The following is a 24,408-nucleotide window of genomic DNA, read 5'->3' as shown; positions in this document are numbered from 1 at the left end:
CAAAGCCAGCCTGCTAAAAAACTTACTGACGGGGAGGGTGGGGGTGGTATGTGTGCAGTCTGTAGCATTAACCGATAAGCTTCTGCTTATTGATTAATTGGTGAATCAACTGCACGATTACAGCTGGAAATCACGGCGGGAGCGCCGGGTGGCACAGAAGGGCTGACAGGGAGCAGGCTAGCTCCCAGCCCTGTCCTTTCCGGGAATGCAGAGCCACTCCGCCCCCCCTCTTCCCCCACACACACACACAAACACACAGCCCAGGCTCCTCTGTGGACCCCCTGACAACAGCAGCGAAGAGGAGAGCGCTCTACTTAAGGGGAACGAGGCACAGGCAAAAGACAAAGCTGCACAGGCCACCAAGTCAGCAACACGCAGGGCTCAGGGCAGCTCGAACCCGAGGAACGAGTCCAACCCAAAGCTCCCTGGAGAGGAGCCTGCTGCTGCCAGCTCTGGCCATTTACCATCCATCTCCCACTCCATTCGGGGGTTAGACAGTCGCTGGTAGCGATGTGACAATCCCTCCTCGGGTCCAGCTGCCGTGGCGGAGGAGAAAGATGGGTAACACGACAGCTCAGACACCCAACACCACTGATTTTTTCAGTCTCACGATTTTAAAATCACTCTCAATATTTGAGGCCCAACTCACGATTTTCCAAAGGCTTGGCTCTCAGAAGCCACTGGCACATGCCTGCCTGGCCAGCCTGTCCGGGCCACCTGCTATAGACAGCATCAGCAGGACAGCTGAGGAAGAAGCCCTCAGGAGAGCGGTTTTAAGATGCAACAGCAACTCACCAGCTAGTATTCACTGCCCTGCAGTGCTGCCTGCCTGCTGCATGGCACATCTGCTCCTGCGAAGATCTTCACTCATTGCCAGCCCAGCGGGCCTGCCCAGCACCCAACCGAAGGCGGACCCACAACAGCCTGCCAGCTCAGGCAGGCTTCGCTCAGTACAGCCTTGGCCTGCAAGTGCTCCTGTGCCGCCTAAGGCAGCCAGCAAACAGGTATTCTCTTCAACTGAGCCAGGGTCTAACTCGCACCAGGAGGCATCCGGTCCACAGTCACTTCTCTACCGAGAGAAAAGCATCGTAGGTCTCTCAAACGTCTCTCAGTTAAGCTGCACAGCTTTGGCTGCAGTCCTGGGACCCAGGGTCTCCAGGGCGAGTCACTGGTCCTTGAGTTCGCACTTAGAGCCAGATACAACTAACAGCAGTTAGCTTCCATTCTGCCTCTGCCGGAAGACGAGCTGAAGGAATAAGCCGACATCACCGCTCCCTGGGTCTAGTCAGCCAGGTACAGCACTAAACAGGTCTGTCTCCAATACACCCACATGCAGGGAGGAATGGAACGCAGCATTTAGCATGTCCAGGCTTGTGAGACAGGTGGCTGCTCTCAAGCAAGAGGGATTTGATGGAAGTTGCTCCAGAGGGAGCAGCACACAGGCACAGGCAGCTATACAGACTTTGCTCTCTGGACGGGTCACACACGTTGCTCTGGAGGAGGATGGGATGGTCTGACCTAAGTTGAAGTTGCCTATTTCTGAGCGATACTGTCAAACAGACAACCTCCGTGAAGCCCTTGAGACCTTTGCAGCACACCTTGAGGGACCAGGGACAGACTGAAATCTCCCCGACCTTTTAACTGCATCACATCTGACAGCATCTTACTGGGTGTCGCTGTAGGATCGCGGATCTCAACCCGTGTCCAGCTTGGCAGGTTGCCAGGGCTTGTGTATCTGATCAGCAAATTGCTAACCCTAAAACCAACCAGGTACTTCCAGACCCTTCCATGCAGAGACACAGACCAGCTACTGAGGGGCTCCTGCAGAACCCAAGTAGCTAGACTTGGCAAAGATGAATCTCATCACCAGTTGTGTCCTGTTACTCCAGAGCTCTTCCCTATTGAACGTTCTCTAGTGTTTCTAACCAAACTCGGGCTTCCTGCTCAGGAGGAAGTGCTTTACCCTTCAGCCCATTGCTTGGTCTCTGCACAGTCCTAACTGTGCCCCTGAGCTAACGGCTCTTCTTGCAGGGAGCAGCCAACTCCGAGCGGTTTTAGTGACATTTACCTTTTTAAAACGATTAAACGAAGTCTCTACCCTGACACTGCTCTCTCTCAACTGCACGCAAATGGCCCAATTGTCTCCAGTGGGGCTACTTTGAGGAACACAGCGAGCCCACCCCACGAACGGCTATGAGGGATGGCATCGACGGGCTCCAAGCAAAGATTCTAAATCGATTGCATTTTACTGTAAAGCTCCGTCGACACTCGCGGCTTCTTGCGGAAGTACGGCTATTCTCACGCAAGAATCTGCAGAGCATCCGCACTGCCCGCCCGCTCTTGCGCAAGGAAATGTACAGTACGGCGTGGTAAGAGGGGGGCTCCTTGCGCAAGAGTTATGCTCTTTTTAACAGGTGTAAGCCCTCTTGTGCAGGAGCTCTTGCGCAGGAGGGCAGTGTGGATGCTTGGCAGGGATTGCTTGAGCAAGAAACCCTTATGGCTAAAATGGTCATCAGAGCTTTCTTGCGCAAGAGAGCGTCCACACTGCCATGAGTGCTCTTCAGCAAACGCACAGCTTGCACATGGCAGTGTGGACGTTTTCTTGTGCAAGACTTCTTGCACAAGAACCTTTGCGCAAGATGTGCTTGCACAAGAAGCCGCCAGTGTAGACATAGCCTAAGTGTTCTTCCTGGGTACAAAGAGGTTTGGAACGTGCCTAACCGCAGTCTGCCAACACTGCTCCCCATGTCTGGAGGGGGGCAAACCCTCTGAAGATGCAGGTCTTCGATTCAGTGAAAGTTGCTGTAACAACTTCCCCGGAAGCGGAAGCACACAGAGGTTTAACACAACACAGCCAGCAATACGGCCTTTTTCCAGTTCTGAGAGCCAGAGAGCATTCTAAGCATTTTCCATGCAAAGAATCCCAACAGGACTCAATTTCCTGCAGCTGCATGTGCCAAACGAGAAAGCTGCCAATGTTATTCAAGAACAAAATAGTCTTCATTGTGGAGCCCACCCAGCGCAGGTGCTGCTGGCCGGGTGCTAACCCCCACACTGCAGTCACACAACCTCGAGTAATTAGCAACATAAAGGCACTAGCATGTATGCAGCCTCTCCTATTCCAAGGCTGCAAAGCAGGCACCAGAACCTGCACAAATTAATTCCTTGGGACTGTGAGCTTCCCCAGCCAATCCCTGTACTCCGGTCTCAGAGCTTCTCCAAGCTGCCCTGCCCAAGAGGTGACAAGCCTTCCTGCCACAATGACCCAAGCAGGGGCAGGCCTGCAGGCCTCTTGCCTTCTGGAAAAGCAGCCAAGCAAATATTGGAGCTGTTAGTAAAGATATTTACTCCTCACTGCAAAGGCGCAAACAAGGATCCATCTCAGACTCCGTGGCCACTTCTACCCTGCAAACCCTGGGCCTTCCTGAGCAAGCCCTTCTGGAAGCGGCAAGTCTGGGGCCGTATCAGACAAAAATCCCCAGGAAGGCCATGTCCTGTCGTTCTCCTCTGGGTCACGGAAACCCTGAGTGGGCGCTGGAAGCTGCCATTGGCTAGCAGCAGACTGGAGCTCCAGCTGCGTAGACAGTGCCCGACCCAGGCTGGGATGCATGCTGCTGTGTACACACCCCCACTGAGCACCCAGCCGGGCCCGAGCGCATGGGGCTCCATCAACCAGCGTGAGCACACATCCCACACTGCATCTTGCCCACGCCACACAAGCCCAAGGAAACACCTCCTGGGCCACGGGGTGCCGAGCCATTTGGCACCAGGCAGGAAGGGAGCCGTGCCAGCACATCCGATTTTATACCTGGCGTTTTCCCCATAGGCCCAGCTCCGGGGGCCTTGCTCTGTCTGAGTCTAGCTGTCGTGGCTGCGGAGGGAAGATCCCTAAAGCTCAAGCGCAAATGGAGCCCAACACGTGTTATTTTTTTAAAATCTCATGGTCACTGGGGGGGGGGGAGGCTTGGCTCATGATTCCTGAACGTCCAGGACCAGCAGTGCTGAAGGGCAGCAGGGCACCAACCCTGCAGCAGGATTTCAGCCAAGTGTGGTGGCGTTTGCCCCAGGGCCCTGCAGCTTCACACCAAGGTGCAGGCAAACTCTGCCAGGCTGGGCAGAGGGAGACGATCAAAGGTCAAACCTGAGCGGCTCCTGGATGCAGAGCGGAGCCAGGACGTGCCTGTCCCACAGGAGACATGGAAGCCAAGCGGCGCCTGCAGCCCCCCGGGGTGATGGGCCGCTCCCTGCTGAGGCCTTTGTGGTCTTGCCCATTTGCAGGGTTTGCACTGACTGAGGAAGCCGACCGTTTGGCCTCCCTGTTCCTTGGCATCAACCCAGCTCCCTGGGCCGAGGGCCAGCATCGCAGACAGTCCAGGAATCCCCCACAGCCTGAGCTGCCTGGACAGGGACGGTTCTCCCCTCTCTAAGCTGGGCCGATGGCACCGCGGACCACGCCAACACCATGGCAGGGAGGGGAACGGCTGCTGCACAGCCACTCGGACGCAGACCAAGGGAGAAGCAGGCACAACTCCGCGGCGCAGCTCAGTACTATCACCTGCCGAACGGGGAGAGCCTCAGCTCTCCGGGCCTGCGACTCCTCACGCCTCCACAGCACCCATGGGTGACACCAGGAGCTCACTGAGCCCTGCACAGAATCCCTGGGGACACCCTCCCTCCCCCGGCGGGGGCAGAGCCAGGGACAGCTCCAGCAGAACTGCCAACAGCCGAAACAGGGCAACCCACTGACAGGGCAACCACCACGCTGCACCCACTCCAGCCGGCTCAAAGCACGGGGCCGGGGGCAGGCACAGGGCACCAAGGGCCACCAGGAGAGTGGGCTGCAAGCAGGCTCTTGAGCATTGGGGGAAATGAGTGTGGCGGGGTTACGGCAGCCGAGCCCAGCACAGGCAGGAGATGAAGGGCTGTCACAGCCACGGCCCTGAGTTCAGCACTGACAAGGGACCAGCATGAGCCCTCTCCTCACAGGGCCTGCGAACAGCTGGCTACTCGCCGCAGCGACACAGGCTGGAACAAAGGACTTGGCACTTGGGGCCCTTTACCACGCCTGGGAGCTGAACCCCAGGGACCCACAGCTGTGGCTTTTCAGTGTCTACCAACAGCATTTGCTGAGGCTTGACTCCTGAGCCGTGTGGGGCCGCTCCACAGCTGGTGTATGTGCCTTCCCCAGCATAACAGGGCTCCTGGGCACCACTGTAATGACACAGCCACCCCCAGAGCAGTGCTCAGATCCCTGCCCTTGGGGGGCAGCAGCGCTACCAGGGAAACAGAGCACGAGGACCCCTGGCAGAAATCCACTCCCAGACCCTGGCTGGCTCACAGAGGCGATTGTAACGTCACAGGGACAAAACCCAAACAAACCTGGGAGCTGGAAACCAAACTTCAATATTCCTCCACCATGGGTCTCAGTTTCTCCTCGTTGCTACCACACCCCCGCCTGAGCCCCCTCGGGAGACACAAGCCCCCCCTTTCTTGGCTTCATGTACTGACGGAGGAGAACACTGAGAACCTCCGTATGAGCCAGCTCCAAGGGCCGAGCATGTCTGGATGCAGATGCCAGAGCTGAGAGAAGTTAGGCCGGGAAGCTTTGTGAGATCATCCAGCCCTTCCCACGGGCCCAGGGCAGGCTGGGTCCCGCCCACAGGCTCCCTGAGGACGTGTCCAGCCTGGTTCCGAACAGCTCAAGGAAAGGGGCTTCTTGTGTCTCCCCTGCCAACACTGCTCTCAACGGCAGGGCACCCCGTCTATTCAGCTTTCACCACCCCATCCCAGCTCCACAGCACTGCTAGGTCAGCTCCTTGTACGCCCCCGCTCGCCCCAGCACCAAGCCAGGGGCCTGGCTCTCAGTTTCCCCACCCACCTCAGCCAGTGGCTCACTCCCATCTCCTGCTGGCCAGGGGGGCCCACAGCACCCCAGGGCAGCAACAGGCCTCTGGTGGGGGCGGGCTTTCCTGCTCTGGGACAACAGGCCTCTGGTGGGGGCGGGCTTTCCTGCTCTGGGACAACAGGCCTCTGGTGGGGGCGGGCTTTCCTGCTCTGGGACAACAGGCCTCTGGTGGGGGTGGGCTTTCCTGCTCTGGGACAACAGGCCTCTGGTGGGGGCGGGCTTTCCTGCTCTGGGACAACAGGCCTCTGGTGGGGGCGGGCTTTCCTGCTCTGGGACAACAGGCCTCTGGTGGGGGCGGGCTTTCCTGCTCTGGGACAACGTACGCCACAGCCGCCTCCACCCCGAGTCTCTCTCCCTCCATTGGCTGGGAGCTCCCCACCCACATCCCCCTTCCCGATCCTTCACTCTGTCCCTGGCCTCCTGCTGCCCACCACAGCCCCTGGCATCCTCAGGGAGCACTGCTAGCGCGCCACTCGCTACAGCATCCCGGCCTAGAGATGCCACCACCACCACTCCCCTCCCCACCTCGGCTCAGGACGAACCCAGCCCCTTTCCCGCACCAAGCCTTCCTCAGCGGCCGCACCCCTCCCTCGCGTCACCATGGCAAGCAGCCGCCTCACTGCCACCACCCGCCATGCCCCGAGCTCCACGGCACCGTCTCTGCAGAGGCGACTGCTACTCTTTACAGGGATTAACCCCTCCCAGCACCAGAATGGAACCCAAACCACAACCTGCCCTGGCACTGCCATGGAGCCCCGAGCCCCGCTGTCCAGAAGCCAGCCGTCCCTGGTAACACTGCCATGATCCAGCCCCCAGCCCTGGCTCCTCACACAGAGGTTCCCAGGGGTCAGAGCAAGCCGAGGGGTGTGACCACCAGAACCCAGGGTCCACCTGCCTGGACCTGCAGAGAAGAGGCTACAACGTCACCTTGCACAGCTGCTTCACCTGATCTCACTCCAGTCTCCCACCGCGTGCTAGGGAAGGGAAAGGATTTCAGCACAGGGTGAAGATTCAGCTCTGCAGCCACCTGTTTTGTGCAGACACTGTACAGCCATCTCCTGGGCCAAGGGAAAAATTCAAGGCCTGAGACAAAACAGGAGAGAAAAACCCAAGAGCAGAGACTGGTCTCACCCACAGGAAGACATGAGCAAGTTTAAACTAATCCATCGCCCGCCCCCGGAGAGACTGACGCGAGTCTCCCGCGCTAGCGTTTGCTGCACGTGCTGTTGCTCTGCCCACACGGGGCAGCGCGCCAGGCAGAGGGGCCAGAGCAGCAGCCAGCTTGCCAAGCAGTGACCGCGGGTTTCTCTCTTCCAGACATGCTGGCCTGGACCATGAAGGTTTGCTACAGCTGAATCCCAGGGCAGGCTAGTGAGCGGCTCTCAGGCTGACCACTCCATCTCCACAAGGCAGAGGGCAAACAGATCTGGGGCTGGCAGGAGCATGACACCCATGAGCCGGCGGCATTTACAAGGGCACTTGCACTGTTGGACGGGTTTGTAGGAACAGCAGTGATCTCCCAGGAGGACAGAGCCGGTCATTGCAGCCCAGGATGTCCCAGCACACCCCCATCCCCCCACCCGTGTCTCTTGCCCTGAGCCACGATTGCATTCCCCTCATCCAGCCCGAGGAACGATCCACTGCCCAGAGCCCTTTCCCCCAGGGCAGCCAAGCCCAGAGCAGCCTGGGACTAGGGCTCCTTCCCCCGCTGTCTGGCCCACAGCCCCAGCAGCGCTCGGCTGCCACTGCAGTGGCTTGGTCTCTTGGGGAAAGCCCTGGGCTTCCTTCCCCTTGGCTGAGGGAGACGGTGGAGAAGAAACCACGCTGCTGCAGCTCCCAGGGCTTCTGCTGGGAAGAGCCAGGGCTCCCACAGGCTTGGGCTCTCGGATGGGGCAGCGGGCGAGGGCTCTAGCTGGGGACTCTGCAAACCTGTGTTCACTTTCCTGCTGCACCACAGACACCCCGAGGCAACTTGGGCAGGTCCCTTGGCTGCCCTGCCTCTGCTGGAGCGAAGCACCTACTGCAGGCCCAGGCACTCAGCTAGCACAGCCATGAGGTGGGACAAGGCCACAGGGGCCAGGCCTGCCCAACAAGTAAAAGTAAAGACAAGCAATGGCAAATGTGACAGGCAGGCTCCAAGCCAGCAAGAACCCCTCCCCCTTCAGGGCAGGCACCTCCAGCTGACGGTGTCAGGCAGACACTGCCCCAATGGGCAGGTTTTTCTATCCTTCTCCGTTGGGGAGCTTTGGCACCTTCCTCTGAAGCAGCCAATTCCAGCCAGTAGGACTCAGAAGAATGGATGAGGAGGTGCCATGGGCTGGTCCACTCTGCTAACGCCCATGTTCCTGCCACCATCCAGTGACAGTGCATTAGAGGCTGGAGAAGAGTCTTTGCAGAACACACTTGTCCACAGCACTGCGGGCCAGCCTGCTAGAACAGCACTTCGCCTCCCTTAAATGACGTGGAAGCAGCAGCAGCCCAGTGCTCAGGCACATCTGCCTCAGGGAAGCATGGAGTCAGACTGCAGCAAGCAGGCAAATACAGACTTTTCCTCTGGGATCACACTGGGCTGTTGAAAGCCGTTTAAAAACCTTATCCCGCATTTTTCCTTTGTTTCTGCATTAGCAAGCGCTTGGCCGTCATTCCCTCCGAAAGACAATGGGAGGTCACGAGACTACATGACTACATTTCCTGGTTTGGCTGTGAAACAGCTTCAAAATGCAGAGACCAAAAATCTGCAGTTGAGGTACTTTGAGTCCCCTCCACACCATGCCAGTCTGGGAAACAGAGCCTGCCCAGACGTTCAATGCAAAGAGCCTGTCTACTCTTCCCTGTGCACAACCCCAAGACGCTGCCCTCCTGTCTTCTACCCAACCCCCGAGACACACAGCGCACCATGGAAATCTGCCACAACTCCATGGTTCAGAAATCCCTTGGGACACTCTCCCAGCACCTCCTGGTGCTTTGAAGAGCCACGTACTGGAGAGAGGACATGGCTGGCATCAAGGCAGCCAGGAAATGCCCAGGCAACGCCAACGCCACTGACCCAGGGACCTAAGCTCTGACCTTTACTCCTCGTTCTACAGCCCCAGAGCTGCAGCCTGAACCAAAGGGAACTGACTGCAACGCGCACCCGCACTGGCAGCAACTGCGGGACTTGGCTGGCTCCGCTTTGGGTAGAACAGCCCCGTGCGGCCGGGCGACAGGGCAGAGCCTGCAGAGCGCGAGGGCTGGCCGCGAGCCCGGCCCGCACAGAAACCCCCTCGCCACTGCCAGCGGCGGGGCACCCCCCCCGGCCGAACGGGGCAGAGCGCATCGGGAGCGGCGGCCCCGGCCCTGCCCACAGGAAAGTCACCGGGCCGCGCCCCGCCCCCGCCTGGCAGCATGTGGCCGGACTCACCCGCGGGGCGGCTTTTCAGCGCGAGCAGCCCCGGGACCGCGAGGCGGGGAAGGGGGCAGCGGGCCCCGCAACCCGCGCCCGGCACGCGGCGAGTCTCGGTCCGCAGGCCCGGCAAGGCGCGGAGCTGCGGGCAGCAGCCGCCAGACACCCCCTGCACCGGCCCCACAACCGCCCCGCCCCCGCGCCGCCCCCGGCCCCACCGCCCCGCGCCCCATTGCACTGCCCCCTGGCCCCCGCCCCATTGCACTGCCCCCTGGCCCCCGCCCCATTGCACTGCCCCCTGGCCCCCGCCCCACGGCCCCCTGCCCTATTGCACTGGCCCTTGCCCCACTGCCCCGCGCCGCCCCCTGGCCCCTACCCCATTGCACTGCCCCCTGGCCCCCGCCCCCCCCCCATTGCACTGGCCCCCGCCCCCCGGCCCCCTGCCCTATTGCACTGGCCCTTGCCCCACTGCCCCGCGCCGCCCCCTGGCCCCTACCCCATTGCACTGCCCCCTGGCTCCCGCCCCACCGCCCCCGGCCCCACTGCCCCGCCCTGCCCCCTGGCCCCCGCCCTATTGCACTGCCCCACGCCGCCCCCTGCCCCACTGCGCTGCCCCCTGGCCCCCGCCCCCTGCCCCATTGCACTGCCCCCTGGCCCCACTGCCCCGCGCCGCCCCCCGGCGCCTGCCCCATTGCCCCACCCTGCTCCGTCGCGCCGGCCCCGCACCGTCCGGACCAGGGGGGCGCTCCCTGGCCGGGCAGCGCCGCGGGACCCCCGGGTGTTGGAACAGGCCGCCCGGGCCGGGCTCTCACCTGCCCCCGCCGCCAGGGCCGGTCCCTGCTCTGGTCCCGCTCCGCGGGGCCCGCGGGCGTCTCCAGCTTCATACATTTGGGCAGCATCCCATTGGGCAGCGTGGCCGTCACTCAGACACCTGGCCCCGCCCCTCGTCCCGCTTTTTAAAGGGACAGTGATAGAAATGCAGCCGGGTTAGTCTGGCGCAGCTGAAACACAACACAGGAGTGTGTAGCACTTTAACTTCCTCAGTGGGTCTGGCCCACGAAAGCTCATCACCTAATAAACCATCTTGTTAGTCTTTACAGTGCTACACAGTCCTGTATTGTGTTTAAAGGGACACACACCGCAAAGCCTGAGGGGTCGCTACTTTGCACCCGCTACCTTGACAGGCTGCTGGGAGGAGGATGGGGGGGGGTCTCAGTCAGCCTGAAGTGTGGCCCTCGACCTGCCCCCCCAGGGAGACCCCCACTCTGACCCCCGGGGAGACCCCAGGCAGATGCCCCCGTGCTGTGATCACCCACCAGTGGCCGTGACAGTCCTGCAGGCCGTAGGGTGTCCTGGGGCTGCCCCGTTTCCCAGCTCAAGCACCCATGTTACAGCACCACCGGCCGGGCTGCCCACCGCCCCACCCCCCCGCAGGGACTGCCGCAGCAATGAGAATTAGCCCCCAGCGGGGGCAGTGACACCCAGGCTCTGGGGCAGCCAGGGAGTGGGGGGCGCCCCACAAGCCCCATGCAGGGCTCCAGCAGGGAGCAGACAACTCAGCCAGGCCTCTGGAAACGTGCCCCAGCCAGACCTGCCAGCACCCTGCCTGCAGCTGGGCTACCGGGCCCTCGGCGGCCAAGCCCCCAAACATGTGACCCCCAGGTGCCACTGGAGCCCTCATTAACATAACAGCCCCTGCCTACCCCAGGCCAGGCTGCCTGCCGCTCCCGGCCCTCTTGCTACCTTGGCACAAAGGAGGCAGGGCTGCCCTGGGGAGCATGAGCGCCTGCCTCCTGGGGACAAACTGGCCACTGCCGACAGTAGCCCGGGAACTGGGGAAGGCTGGGATCTCATTGTCCCCCGGCACCGTGCACACCTCCGCCCCCGGCACCGTGCACACCTCCCCCCCCGGCACTGTGCACACCTCCCCCCCCCCGGCACTGTGCACACCTCCCCCCCCCCCCCCCGGCACCGTGCACACCCCTCACGCCTGGCCAGCTGCTCACACCATGGGCTGTAGGTGTCTGAGCTCCACAGGTCAGTGCCCATCTGTGTGGTGTGTCCTCGCCCCGCAGCCACAGCCAAGTCCACTTCACAGGGCCTGGCTGCCTTCACACCTGAGTGTCGGAATTCAGCAGCTGAGGACCCAGCCAGGGGGATGGTCCTGCCTCAGGCCTCACGAGCTTAAAAGAAAGGACTGACTGGGACCCCCCTGTGAGACATAAGGGAGGGTGGGGGGTGTAGAGGGTCCTGGGCACCGGTGCAGCAACACGGGAGCGCTCAGCACTGCTGAGTACATGTTACAATTCAACGCCCTATGGGCAGGGCCAGCTTTAGGAAGTGCAGGGCCCAATTCAAACTGTTTTGGCGGGCCCCCCGCCCCAGGATTTTTTGTTGAGCACCCACACAACAAACCACAACCACACACAAATATCACATCAGAAGTAGATCTGATCAAAATGTATAGCAATATAGTTGAACATTTTCAAAAAAAATGCCATCCTTTATTATGCAAAATTTTACACAAAATTAAATCAGTTGCCTTATTAGGTCAAATATTTTCAATTGCAAACTAGCCAATTTTTTCAATAAAGTTTAAAGTTTGATTTTTAAAAAGTTACCAGAGAGCGTTGCAGTTTTCTGTTACATTGATTTACTTTTTAAATAGCAAAAAATGGAATCTTTGTTAAGAACGTGTCAGTTCTGTGGTCAAATTCCAGTCCTTAGTGATTTCAGCACTAATGATTTCACTAGGTAATATGGTACCTCACCACCACTGCCTCTTTTGCACTGCCCTTCAACACACTGCCTGCATGTTGAGTCCAAGGTCAGTCTACACAAGGTTTTATCAATGATTTTTGCTCAAGCGATCACTGAGACAAGACAAGGACTCTCAATTGATTCTTGTCAGCTCTGCCTTTAAACACTGGAATTAAAGTGTCAGATATAATTGAGAACTCCCATATAGACTCTACACCACCAGAAATAAAACCTGTTTCCATCTTCTGTGACTTTCAGTTAGATGTGACTCACTATCCTCTGCTTAGTGTTCAAGTTATGGTAGACCCTAAGCTGGGTCATATTAAGTTCAGGTCTTTTACCTTTTAATCATACAATATGGATAACAACATTTCATTCTCCCAGCTCCAAGTCTTAAGTGAATTTCAACCCAAAAGGGCCAAAATTGATCACCTTGACACAGCAAGTGTGTCTGCTGACCTCTGTGGCAAAGTAGGTTTGCAAAGTAGGTTGTCTATATAAATAAGGTCTGCTCGTGAAGCCTTTTCCTACAGTTGATTAGCAGATGGCAGTAGATAGCTCATTCAGACCACTGGCTGATAAAAGTTAGTCACCCTGACCAGTCATTAACCATAGTCATGGACTCACCCTACTCTCCATTGTCTCTATGATTCTCTGATGACCTGTGACAAAAAAGGAGGGTGGAAAGGGAAACTGAAGGGAGAGACCTCTCTCAGTTCACCAATCAAAAAGCAGTATTGCCAACCCCAAAATCACAAGGAACGCCTACACAAAGTTATGAGAATGGTCTACAAATCATAAGATTTTTTAAAAATAAAACATGTTGGATTTTTATTGGCCTTTTGTTTCTTAAGTATTTATGGTTCATGTTTTAAAGCTTTCCTCCTTAGCTGTAAGGCCCAGAAGTATAGAGAACTTTTTTTAAATGAAAGCTGAGATTCCTACATAATCAATTACATAAGAACATAAGAACATAAGAACGGCCGTACTGGGTCAGACCAAAGGTCCATCTAGCCCAGTATCCTGTCTACCGACAGTGGCCAGCACCAGGTACCCCAGAGAGGGTTGACCGAAGACAATGATCAAGCGATTTGTCTCCTGCCATCCCTCTCCAGCCTCTGACAAACAGAGGCCATTTTATCCCCTGGCTAATAGCCTTTTATGCACCTAACCTCCATGAATTTATCCAGCTTCTCTTTAAACTCTATTATAGTCCTAGCCTTCACCGCCTTCTCTGGCAAGGAGTTCCACAGGTTGACAACACGCTGTGTGAAGAAGAACTTCCTTTTATTAGTTTTAAACCTGCTTCCCATTAATTTCATTTGGTGTCCTCTAGTTCTTCTATTATGGGAACTAATAAATAACTTTTCTTTATCAGCCCTCTCCACACCACTCATGATTTTATAGACCTCTATCATATCCCCCCTCAGTCTCCTCTTTTCTAAGCTGAAAAGTCCTAGTCTCTTTAGCCTCTCCTCATATGGGACCCGTTCCAAACCCCTAATCATTTTAGTTGCCCTTTTCTGAACCCTTTCCAAGGCCAAAATATCTTTTTTGAGGTGAGGAGACCACATCTGTACACAGTATTCAAGATGTGGGCGTACCATAGTTTTATTCAGGGGCAGTAAGATATTCTGGGTCTTATTTTCTATCCCTTTCCTAATAATTCCTAGCATCCTATTTGCCTTTTTGACCGCCTTTAACTCCAGGCCTTTAGAAAAACACCAATTAACTCCAGGCCTTTAGAAAAACACCAAGGCTGCGTCTAGACTGGCATGATTTTGCGCAAATACTTTTAACAGAAAAGTTTTTCTGTTAAAAGTATTTGTGCAAGAGAGCATCTATACTGGCATGTGCCTTTCTGCAAAAGATTTGCTTTTGCACAAAAGCATCCATGCCTGTGTAGATGCTCTCTTGCGCAAGAAAGCGCCGATGGCCATTTTAGTGCAGGACCCAATTCAAACCGTTTTGGTGGGGCCTGCCCCACTCAGGATTTTTTGTTGAGCACCCTAACAACAAACCACAACCACACAAAAATATCACATCAGAAGTAGATCTGATCAACATTGGCCCTCTTGCGCAAGAATTCTTGCGCAAGAGGGCTTATCCCTGAGCGGGAGCATCAGAGTATTTGCACAAGAACCACTGAGTTTGTAGATTACAAAGCCAGTGTTCTTGCGCAAATACTCGCGGCCAGTGTAGACAGGCGGCAAGATTTTGCACAAAAGTGGCCACTTTTGCGCAAAATCATGCCAATCTAGACGCAGCCCAAATGTTTTGAGACTCATGATAAAACAATGGAGGAATTCTTGTGAGCCCATGCTTTGCCCATAGTATAAATAAAAAAAACAAACCAATATCTTCTCCACTAAACATCTTAATGAGATACTGAAAACGGTGAACTGAATTCAACAGCTCCTGATATGAACAGGTATCAACCTAGTTTTTCATATTTGAGCTGGGTTACCAGGAATCATACATGACAATATGAAATCTTTCCACTCTCAAGTCAGCATATTCACAAAGCACCTATAATTTTGATCTATTCATTTATTGGATAGTGCAAGCAAAAGGAGGAGAATTAGTGTAGATAAATGTTCAAATAAAAAAAAAAAAAGCCTGAAGGAATTAGAGTTCCTATAGCTCACGTTCAGAACTGACTAGGCCACTTATGATCAGATTTTCAAAGGTGTGTAAAGATCCGTTAAAACAAAATACAGGACTATGTAGCACTTTAAAGACTAACACAATGGTTTATTAGATGATGAGCTTTAAGTGCTACATAGTCCTGTATTTTGTTTCAGCTACACCAGACTAACACGGCTACATTTCTATCACTAAAGATCAGATAGATATCTTTGAAGATCCGAGTTGGCAACTGTCTCTTTAGGAGCTTAATTACCTTTGAAAATCTGAGCTTAGATTTCCAAGTCCAATTTTCAAAAATGACTTTAGTCACTCAAGTGCTTTTGAAAATTTTAACTGGGGGCCTAAAGAGAAAAAAATAGACAAAAGGCAGGAGATACAGTATTCCTTTTAAAAACGTGACATCTATTTTTAACTAAATTTTATATTATTTTTCTCCCAGGGGCAACTGACCCCTCCGGCCCCCTCACTACGCCACCCCCCGCCCCTGCAGATCTATCATCTTATGCATGTGCAAGATCTGTGAGAGCCGTCCCATGAATCTGCAGTTAGTGTCTGGGGCGCCGGCTTCTGGGTGATGTCTCAATGCTGCCACATTCACCTCCAAAGAGGGGGCTTCCCAAAGCAGGCCCTTGCTGCTGACCCCCACGGCATCCACAGGTCCAGTCTCCTTTCAATGGGCCCACTTCCCAGGGCTCATTGATCTTGGATCTGGCTTCCATCCCCTCTCCAACCTCTGCAACTGGCCGGAGGTGCTCACCTTCCGCCTTAGCCATTCCCACCTCATTCACCCCACAGGGACAATCTCTGCCTCATTCCATGTAAAAGCACTCACTACAAAGCTAAAAACTTCAATGAGAGAATGATTAATATAGAGATGTGTCTACATCTGCCGCAGGGAGACACCTCTGCCTGTCTCCAGCCCTCTCCCCCAGAGTCTACAGCCCCATTGCAAACCAGGGGAGTAAAAGGAAAGAGGCTGAGGCCCAGCCAATGGGACTGAAGCAGTCATGAGTAAGCCTTGCCCGGGAGCCATTCTCCTGTCCATTGCTGGTGCTGTGTTGCTTCAGGCACGCTGAAATGCAGCCACCTCTAGGGTGGGCTGGACACCTGCACAAGGTTTAACACCTGCACAAGGTTTCAGGCAGAGGGCAGTGCGGGCAGCCTTCCTGCAGAGCCGCCATCGAAACTACTGTGCCCTCCTGGCTTAGGAAAAGAATAAACAGGAGGACTGGAAATTAACCCGCCCAGTCTCACGTCCCCTAGGCAGGGAATGAGCCATCTACATTAGGCCCCAGCTGGAGTATCATGTCCAGTTCTGGGCTCCACATTTCAGGAAATGAGGAGAAACTGGAGAAAGTCCAGAGAAGATGAACACAAATGATGAAAGGTCTAGAGAACATGAGCTCTGAGGCAAGGCTGAAGGAATTGGGCTTGTTTACCTTGGAAAAGAGAAGATCGAAAAGGGACATGAGAGCACCTTTCAAGTATCTAAAAGAGTGTCATAAGGAAGCGGGGTGGGAGGACGGGGGGGGTGGGGGCCAGGGCCCGCTCCAGGGAGAGCCGGGGGACAGACCCAGCTCCACATATTGCTGGAGCAGAGCCCCCGGCTCTGTAACTCGCCGGCACTTCTGGGTTCAGGGGCGCGGGGACCCCTTAGGCGCAGGGCCTGATTCGGCCAGATTGGCCGAATCGGCTTAAGGCCAGCCCTGCCTATGGGACCACATTACTATCTACCAGCTTCTGACACTGTCCAGCTGCTCTAGAGCTAGTTCTCTGGAGGGAAATCCAGTTCCACAGTCCAGCGAAACAAACCAGGGCCCCAAGACAGGGCCACGGGCAGCCAGTGTCCTGCGGGGTTCAGAATCAGGGGTGGGAGCATTTACTTGTGGGTGCTTGAAAGATGAGCTGGTTTCATTGTGTGCTTCCTAGTTGGGGCCTCTGCTGGTTCAAGTAAATGCAGGCCTGTCTCATCTGGGGAAGTGCGTTTTGCCCACAAAAGCTCGTGCTACTCTCTCTGGCTACAGCTACACTGCACACACTGGCTACATCTAGACTGGCAGGATTTTCCACAAATGCTTTTAACGGAAAAGTTTTTCCGTTCAAAGCATGTGCGGAACAGAGCGTCTAGATTGGCACGGACGCTTTTCCGCAATCTAGGCGCGCTTTTGCCCAAAAAAGCCCCGATGGCCATTTTCACGATTGGGGCTTTTTTGCGCAAAACAAATCTGAGCTGTCTACACTGGCCCTCTTGCGCAAAAGGACTTTTGCCCAAACGGGAGCAGCACAGTATTTCCGCAAGATGCACTGATTTCTTACATGAGATCGTCAGTGTTCTTGCAGAAATTCAAGCAGCCAGTGTAGACAGCTGGCAAGTTTTTCCGCAAAAGCAGCTGATTTTGGAATAAGCTAATCTGGAAGGAACACTCCAATATCTTCATTCAAAAGAGCCTCTCCGCACCAGAAGCTGGGGGTATGTCTACACTACAGCACTAATTTGAACTAACTTAATTCAAATTAGTTAATTTGAACTAAGCTAATTCGAACTAGCACATCTAGACCTAAAAACTAGTTTGAATTAGCGTTTTGCTAATTTGAACTAGCATGTCCACATTGAGTGGACCCTGAACCGGGCTTAAGGCTGGCCGGAAGCAGTGCCGGCAGGGCATCAGAGTAGGACTTAGAGTGTGGAGCTGCTGTCTCAGGGCTGTGCTTAAAGGGACCCGACCCCCACCCCGGACAGACAGTTCTCAGGGGTTCCCTGCTCGCTTGTCTAACTCGATGAGGGACAGCAAAGCAGTCCTGGCTTGGAGTGCCCTGAGTGCCCACACTTGGCATATCAGCACTCAGCCATCAGCCCAGCTGCACTTGCCACAGGCTGCCATCCGGGGAGGGGGGTCAATCGGGGGGCTGCAGGAGAGCTTCCACCCCGAGGAGCCCGCAGAGCCACCCCAGTCCTCTCCATCGGGGGCTCGTACCCCATTCCTCCCTCACCCCCTTCCACTTACCCCTCCCTAGCCCCCCTTCCTGATGTACAAAATAAAGGACACGTGTTCAAAAATAGAAATTCTCTTTATTGAACAAAACTCGGGGAGACTGGGAAAAGGAGGTGGGAGAGGGGAAGAGAGAGGGTGGGAGAGGGAAGGGCAACTAAAATGATCAGGAACAGGTCCCATATGAAGACAGGCTAAAGAGACTGGGACTTCTCAGCTTAGAAAAGAGGAGACTGAGGGGGGATATGACAGAGGTCTATAAAAGCACGAGTGGTGCATAAAGAAAAGTTCTTCATTAGTTCCCCTAATAGAAGGGCTAGAGGACACCAAAGGAAAGGAATGGGTAGCAGGCTTCAAACTAATAACAGAAAGTTCTTCTTCACAAAGCAAATAGTCAACCTGTGGAACTCCTTGCTTCTGTGAAGGCTAGAACTAGAACAGAGTTTAAAGGGAAGTGAGATCAATTCATGGAGGTTGGTTCCATGGAGTGGTATTAGCCAGGGGGTAGGAGTGGTGTCCCTGCCCAAGGTTTGTGGAAGGCTGGAGAGGGATGGCACGAGACAAATGGCTTGGTCACTGTCTTCGGTCCATCCCCTCCAGGGTCCCTAGGGTTGGCTGCTGTCGGCAGACAGGTTACTGGGCTAGATGGACCTTTGGTCTGACCCAGGACGGCCATTGTAAGCTCAGGGCTCAGGGTCGGGGGTCTCACTGGACCACCTTGATTTTCATGCACCTGCTCCTGGGTGGCCGGGCTGGCAGCTCTCCTGCCCTAGCTGGCCACTTTCCTGTGCCTAGTGCGGAGGTCGTGGACGAGGTCCACGATGTCTGCACTGGACCAGGCGGGCGCCCGCCTCTTGCGGTCCTGGGTAAGCTCCCGGGAGCCGCCAGCCTGGTCCTGGGAAGAGGCGGAGGGCTGGGTGGCAGCGGGTGGCTGGTTCGTGCCGTGCCAGGTGCAGGGTCTGCTGGCTGGGTGCTGGCAGGCTTGCACCTGGTACGGGCACCGTAACCAGCCCGTGCCCCTTTAAGGGGTCCGGGGCCGGGAGGGGGGCAGACGAGTTTCCCTGGTGGTGCCCAGAGTGGCCACCAGGGAAAGCTGGGGAGGGCTAGCCTCCCACTAGTTTGAATTAAGGGGCTACACAGCCCTTAATCCGAACTACTTAATTCGAATTAGGCGTTAGTCCTCGTGGAATGAGGTTTACCTAGTTTGAATTAAGTTCCAACTAGCGGTTTGCTAGTGTAGCGCCTAGCAAAGTTAATTCGAACTAATGTCCGTTAGTTCTAATTAACTTTGTAGTGTAGACATACCTAGTGAAATAGTGCTGGGCTATTTTGAAACAGAGCGCCCACACTGATTGGACGCTGAGTCACACTCCAGGACAGCGCTCACTGCCCATGGCCGCTGCCTGAGGCTAGCTGAAGCTCATGCTTAACGGGACCCCCTGGACAGCCGCGTCTCAGGCTTTTTTCCTTTACCTACCACCTGGAGGGGCAGCAAACCCATTCCTCTGCCTGCTCCGGGTGCCCTTGTGGACACTCTGCAATCCAGCTATGGTGCAGGAGCTGCCTCTGGGCAGTCTACGGCTATTGCAATTGGGGGTGCACCTCAAGCAGCAGTTCCTGCAGGATCCCAACCCACTGATCAGCTTGGAGATCCTCCTCGGCTCTCTGCAGGCGCAGCTCATGCTGCTGGGTCCCGCCCAGCCTCCCCTGCACACTGTGCCCTGCCGCCTCTGGTGCTCTGGACACCAGCACCGACTGGAGGGACCGGCTCGTCACGGAGCAGTGGGCAACCAGCAGTGGCTCCAGAATTTCGGGATGAGGAAGGAGGCCTCTCTGGAGCTCTGTCCTTCCTGCCCTCAGGCGACAGGACACTCACATGTGACCTGCCCCCCCTCCAGAAGCAGGTCGCCATCACCCTGTGGAAGCTCTTCAGCCCAGACAGCTACCGCTCCGTGGAGAACCAGTTCAGCATGGGGAGATCGGCCGTCAGGGCCCTGGTCATTCAGGTCTGGTGCCCTCGGGCTATCGTCCCAGGAGGGGAGTGGACTGCGGGAATGGGGCTCCCTAGGGTGGGGGTGGTGCAAGCCCCCTCCCCGGGAGGTTTTTCAGTCCCACCTTCACAAAGCCCTGGTGGGGGATGGGGTAAGTGGGGGGGGGGGGTTGCTCCTGCTGGGGGGAGGGGGACTTGGGCTCAGGGACCTTCCAAGGGCCGTGGCCCCCTTGTGATGCTGTTTTTTTGGCTCTTTCTATGGGTGGTGAGGGCCATCAACACTGTCCTGCTGTGCAGGGTCATCAGCCTTGGCGATGTGGATGCCATCATCACCGGCTTCCCCAACTGCAGGGGGCTACTGACAGGAGCACCTGCATCCCCCGACCACTGGAGAGCTGTGTATAGAAACCGGAAGGGGAACTTGTTGATGGGCCTGCAGGCCGTCATGGACGATCATGGCCAGATACGTTGGGGAAGGCGCACAACACCCACGTCTTCCAGCACATGAGCGTGTTTGAGAAGCCGCATGCTGGAAGTTTTTCCCCCAGTTGCACCATCAGGGTCGGGGACGTGGACATGCCGATGTGCATGGTGGGGGACGTGGCCTACCCTCTCTTGCCCTGACCCAGGAAACCCTACACCAGCCAGCCTGACCACCAGCTCAGTGATGGAGAGCGCCTTTGGGTCTGAAGATGCGGTTCCGATGCCCCATCACCCGGCTGGACATTGGCGAACGGACCATCCCCCACATGGTGGCCATATGATTTGTGCGCACACTATTTATGAGAGGAAGAGGGAGGCATTCCTGCCAGGTGGGGGGGCAGAGGCTGACCGGATTGGCAGGGCCTTTGCACAGCTGCCATCTGGCAGGCCCATCGAGGGGTCAAGCATCTCCAGGAGGCCCTGAGGGAGAGTTTCTCACAAGGACCCCAGTGACACTCCCCTGGGCCTCCCCACTAGGGGCCTGTGCATCGCCCCTCTTTGCCTTTCCTCCCACACCCCTCCCTCCCGCCTTTGCCCTTCCCCTGCGGGGACAATAAAACAGAAAAAATAAATTCTGATTTTTTATTTGGGGTAGAAGTAACTGGGGAAAGACCCTGGGAGGGGATGGGTGGGGGAATGAGAGCCTTGGGAGGGGTGAGAAGAGGTTCAGGGATGGGGCGGGAGTGGCACCCGGCTTTGGGGATCCCACGGCCACAGGTGCGGTGGCCACGGGGAAAGGGGTGGTTGGAGAAGCAGGAGTGAGAGCAGTCGCGGGCAGCATGCTGGCAAGCAGGGATTGAACGGCCGCGCACATGGTGCAGCCCTGCTCCAGCATCTCCCGCCAGGCATCTTGCCGCAGCTGAATGTCTTTCTGCAGCCCAGGGTCTGCTCCAGGGATCGGAGTGCCGTGAGGGGCTCCCTCTGGAACTCGTCCCTGGGTCTCCGGTGCCTGCGGGTCCCTCGGGTGTCGTCGATGGCCCCTTCTCGCAGCTGGTCCGGCTGTGGAGAGCAGAGGGACGGTCACTCATCCCAGGGGACACTGCCCGAAGCCTCACCCTCATCTGTGAGCTGAGCGTGACAGTTCTCAGCTCAGAGGAAGGTGCTGTGCTTGGAGCAAGGCCATGTGTGCTCTGGCCAGTGGCCCTTTCCTGCAAGGGCTCCGATGTCCCTGGGGGGAGCCACACTACCCCCATATCCTGGGACAAGCAGGTCTGGGAAGGTGCCGGCCAGATCGGGCTCCGCAGGTGGGTGGGAGGCCATGGGGTGGGTGGGCTGCCCTCCCCACCACGCACACGCCAGGTCCGGCAGTGGCGGCGTCCCACAGGGAGAGAACGTGTATCCCTGCCCGCTGCGGGAGAGGGGGGCAGGGGGCAGGGGGAGGAGTGTGTGAGCGGCAGACTCTCCTGTGCTGCACTGTCCCCGGGAGTGGGTGCTGCCCCGAGAGGGCGGGCATGCCCATGTGCCGTGTGCAGCACTGCTGAGGGGTGTGCCTGCGTGTCTCCAAGGCCCCGGCCTCCTAGCGGGGCCAGTAGAGGGAGGGTGCCCCACCTCGTGTCCCGCCCCATGTCAGGAGCATGGCCGGCCTCTCCAGACACCCCGTGACCAATAGCACAAGGGACCTCTGGTGCAGCCTGCTGGGGCCGTGTGCACAGGTTGCTGCGTGATCCCCATGCCACAAAGGCCGAGTGAGGGGCATGCAGCTGCCCCTTGCTGCCTGCCCCCTCCACTGTGTGTGTAGGGAGCATGCTGGTGTAAGCCACACTCCTAGTCTGTGTCTATACTGGTGTGATCTTGCGCAAAAACTTGCTGCCTGTCGACACTGGCCACGTGTTCTTGCACAAGTAAACTGACACTCTACTGTATGAAATCAGGGCTTCTTGCACCAGAACTCTGACGCTCCTGCTCAGGATTAAGCCCTTTTGTGCAAGAGCTCTTCCAGAAGAGGCCAGTGTAGACAGGCACCAGGAATTTCTTGCGCAAGAAAGGCCGACAGTTAAAACGGCCATCGGAGTTTATTGCGCAAGAGAGCGTCCACACTGGCATGGATGCTCTTGCGCAAAAGCACATGCCAGTGCAGACGCTCTCTTGTGGAAGAGTTTTTGCGTGAGATCACGCCAGTGTAGACGTAGCCCCTAGTGTGGTTCACTGACCCGTGCAGTGGCACCTCGACCACAGCGACGGACAAGAACAAGGCACCTGTACCTGCAGCTGGGCTGGGAGCCAGCTGGCTTTTAGCTCAACAGGGGAGAGGCTCCTATGCTAAGCACCACAGGTCCCAGGCTCACATGTGCCCAGTGGCAGTTACAATGGCACTCACCTAACGTGCCTGCCTCGGACAATGCCTGGGACATGTCCAGAGTGTGGGGTACTGGCTCCAGGGGCAGGAGAGCGACAGAGCTCGATTTGTCCGGCTCCTCCTCTTTTTCCTCCTCCTCCACATCTCTGTCCCCTGGGAGGATGATGCTGGGCGTCTCGAGCCCTGAGTCACTATCGGGGGGGGGGGGAGGAAGGGACTGCCCTACCCCCCAAGATGCAGTTCAGGTCCTCAGCGTAGGGGCACGTGTGGGGTTCTGCTCTGGAGCAGGCGCTGCACTCGCGGGCCCTGGCATATGCCTGGCGGATCTTTAACTTGCATCCAGACCTGCTCCTGGGTGTGGATGTGCCCCTTGGTGGCCAGGCTGTCGGCCACATGGCCATGGACATCAGCGTTCCTGTGCCAGGTGCAGAGACCCTGGAAGTTCTCAATAAGGTCCAGGCTCTCCATGCCAGGCCAGGGGGGCAGGTGTCTCTTTTGGCCCCAGGCAGGCTCCTGGGAGCAGTGTAGGGCTGGGTGAGAGCCACAGAGGCACCTTGTGCCTGAACCCATTGTGGCAGCTCCTAGGCAGCTCAGGGCTGTCAGGGCTTCCTGTCTGCCACAAGCCCTTTCCCCTGAGGCTGCAGCTTTAGGGGCTCCAGGGGAAGGGGACTCCAGAGTTTGGCTCAGTGTGGCCAGAGCGGCCAGCAGGGCACCTTGAGCGGGGCTGGAGGCCCCTTGTTTCGGAATAACTGCAGCCGCCCTGCCTACACGGGTGCTATTCCGAAACCGCCATTTTGGAAGAGGCGCTATTCCTCGTGGAACGAGGTTACAAACACCGAAATAAGCCGCCCCCTATTCCGAAATAACGTTGCTGTGTAGACGCACTGTGTATATTTTTGCTGGTCTCTACAGTGCCACAGGACCAGCCGTGGGTTTTACGTTCCACCCATGTAAGAGCAGTTACACCCAAAGCCACCAGATGGCAACATTTGGGCACTGAATCCAAAGGACAGGCCCGCCGTCCTGCCGTTCCGCCCCGTCATGGCTGTCTGCTAACGACACCAATACTTCATTGTCGGCTTCCACTCCCATAGGCCAGGAAGCTCTTCCTTCCCTAACGCACGTTTTCACCCATGCTGCACTTTCTGAACTACTCACCCACGAGTCACTTCTCCGTTCTTGACAAGCTGCCCTCTGGCGCAGCCCTGCAACGCGCTCCCTTTAGGACAGGGAGTGATGAGCCCTTCTCTGGCTGGGCAGCGCCCATCACAATGGGAGCCTGTGCCTGTGCCGAGGCTGCCAGTGCTAATGAGGGTGGGCTATGGCCGCAGGTCCTTCCTTGCTTATGGGGGTGTTCAGGACGCCGGCGAAAGAAACCAGCGATGCGTTAGACCAGGGCTATGCAACACGCGGCCCATGGGGCTCATGCGGCCCGTTTGTTTGCGGCCCTCGGGGTGCTTGGGGTTGATGCGGGGCTCAACACGCAGCCCGCGGGTGGGATCCCCTGGGAACACGCTGCACAGCGGCGAGGCCTCTCCCAGGCGGGGTGAGCACTGAGACGCAAGCGGCCGGGCCGGCTGGAACAGACGGGTGCAGGGTGGCGGCGTTTCTAGCCCCCAGGGAGGAGGTGCCGGGAGCGCAGGGGCAATGTCTGAAAGAAGCTATTTGCATATATTTGCTTCTATAAGCAACCTCACTTAAGTGGCAGCCTTCGGCATGTGCTGAGAGTATCACTGTGGCCCCGGGGCTTCCAAAGTTGAGTAGCCCTGGTGTAGGCGATGGGGGCGGGGGCGGGGGCCGCCACAGCCGGCTACAGGCTATCTGTGGATAACAGCAAAGGCTGAGTGCACAAGGCTAGGGAAGAATTTCACCATTTTGTACTTACTGAGCGACGGTTTCTGACAAAGTGGCCCAGCGGGGTGAGACCAGCTATTGGCTCCCACCTGGGGTCCA

The 24,408-nt window shown here is 56.9% G+C and overlaps 1 protein-coding gene across 5 annotated transcripts in view; it reads right to left on the bottom strand.

Annotated features, from left to right (window-relative positions):
* Nucleotides 1–10,218, bottom strand: part of DENND2C (DENN domain containing 2C) — a 38,491-nt gene extending 28,273 nt beyond the window's left edge. The window contains exon 1 of one of the 5 annotated variants that reach the window (XM_075910395.1): nt 10,100–10,218. The gene's annotated coding sequence lies outside the window, so the exon portion shown is untranslated. Of the gene's footprint in view, nt 1–795; nt 1,966–6,850; nt 7,208–9,305; nt 9,452–9,987 lie in introns of those variants that run through there. The other 4 variants (XM_075910397.1, XM_075910398.1, XM_075910399.1 and 1 more) reach the window with 4 other exon arrangements.
* Between the last annotated feature and the right edge of the window lie 14,190 nt (nt 10,219–24,408).

Source organism: Pelodiscus sinensis, chromosome 27 (assembly GCF_049634645.1).
Source record: "Pelodiscus sinensis isolate JC-2024 chromosome 27, ASM4963464v1, whole genome shotgun sequence".
NCBI classification, from domain to species: Eukaryota; Metazoa; Chordata; order Testudines; family Trionychidae; genus Pelodiscus; species Pelodiscus sinensis.
Note: the sequence above shows the minus strand (reverse complement) of the source record. Positions and strands in the feature narration are given on the sequence as shown.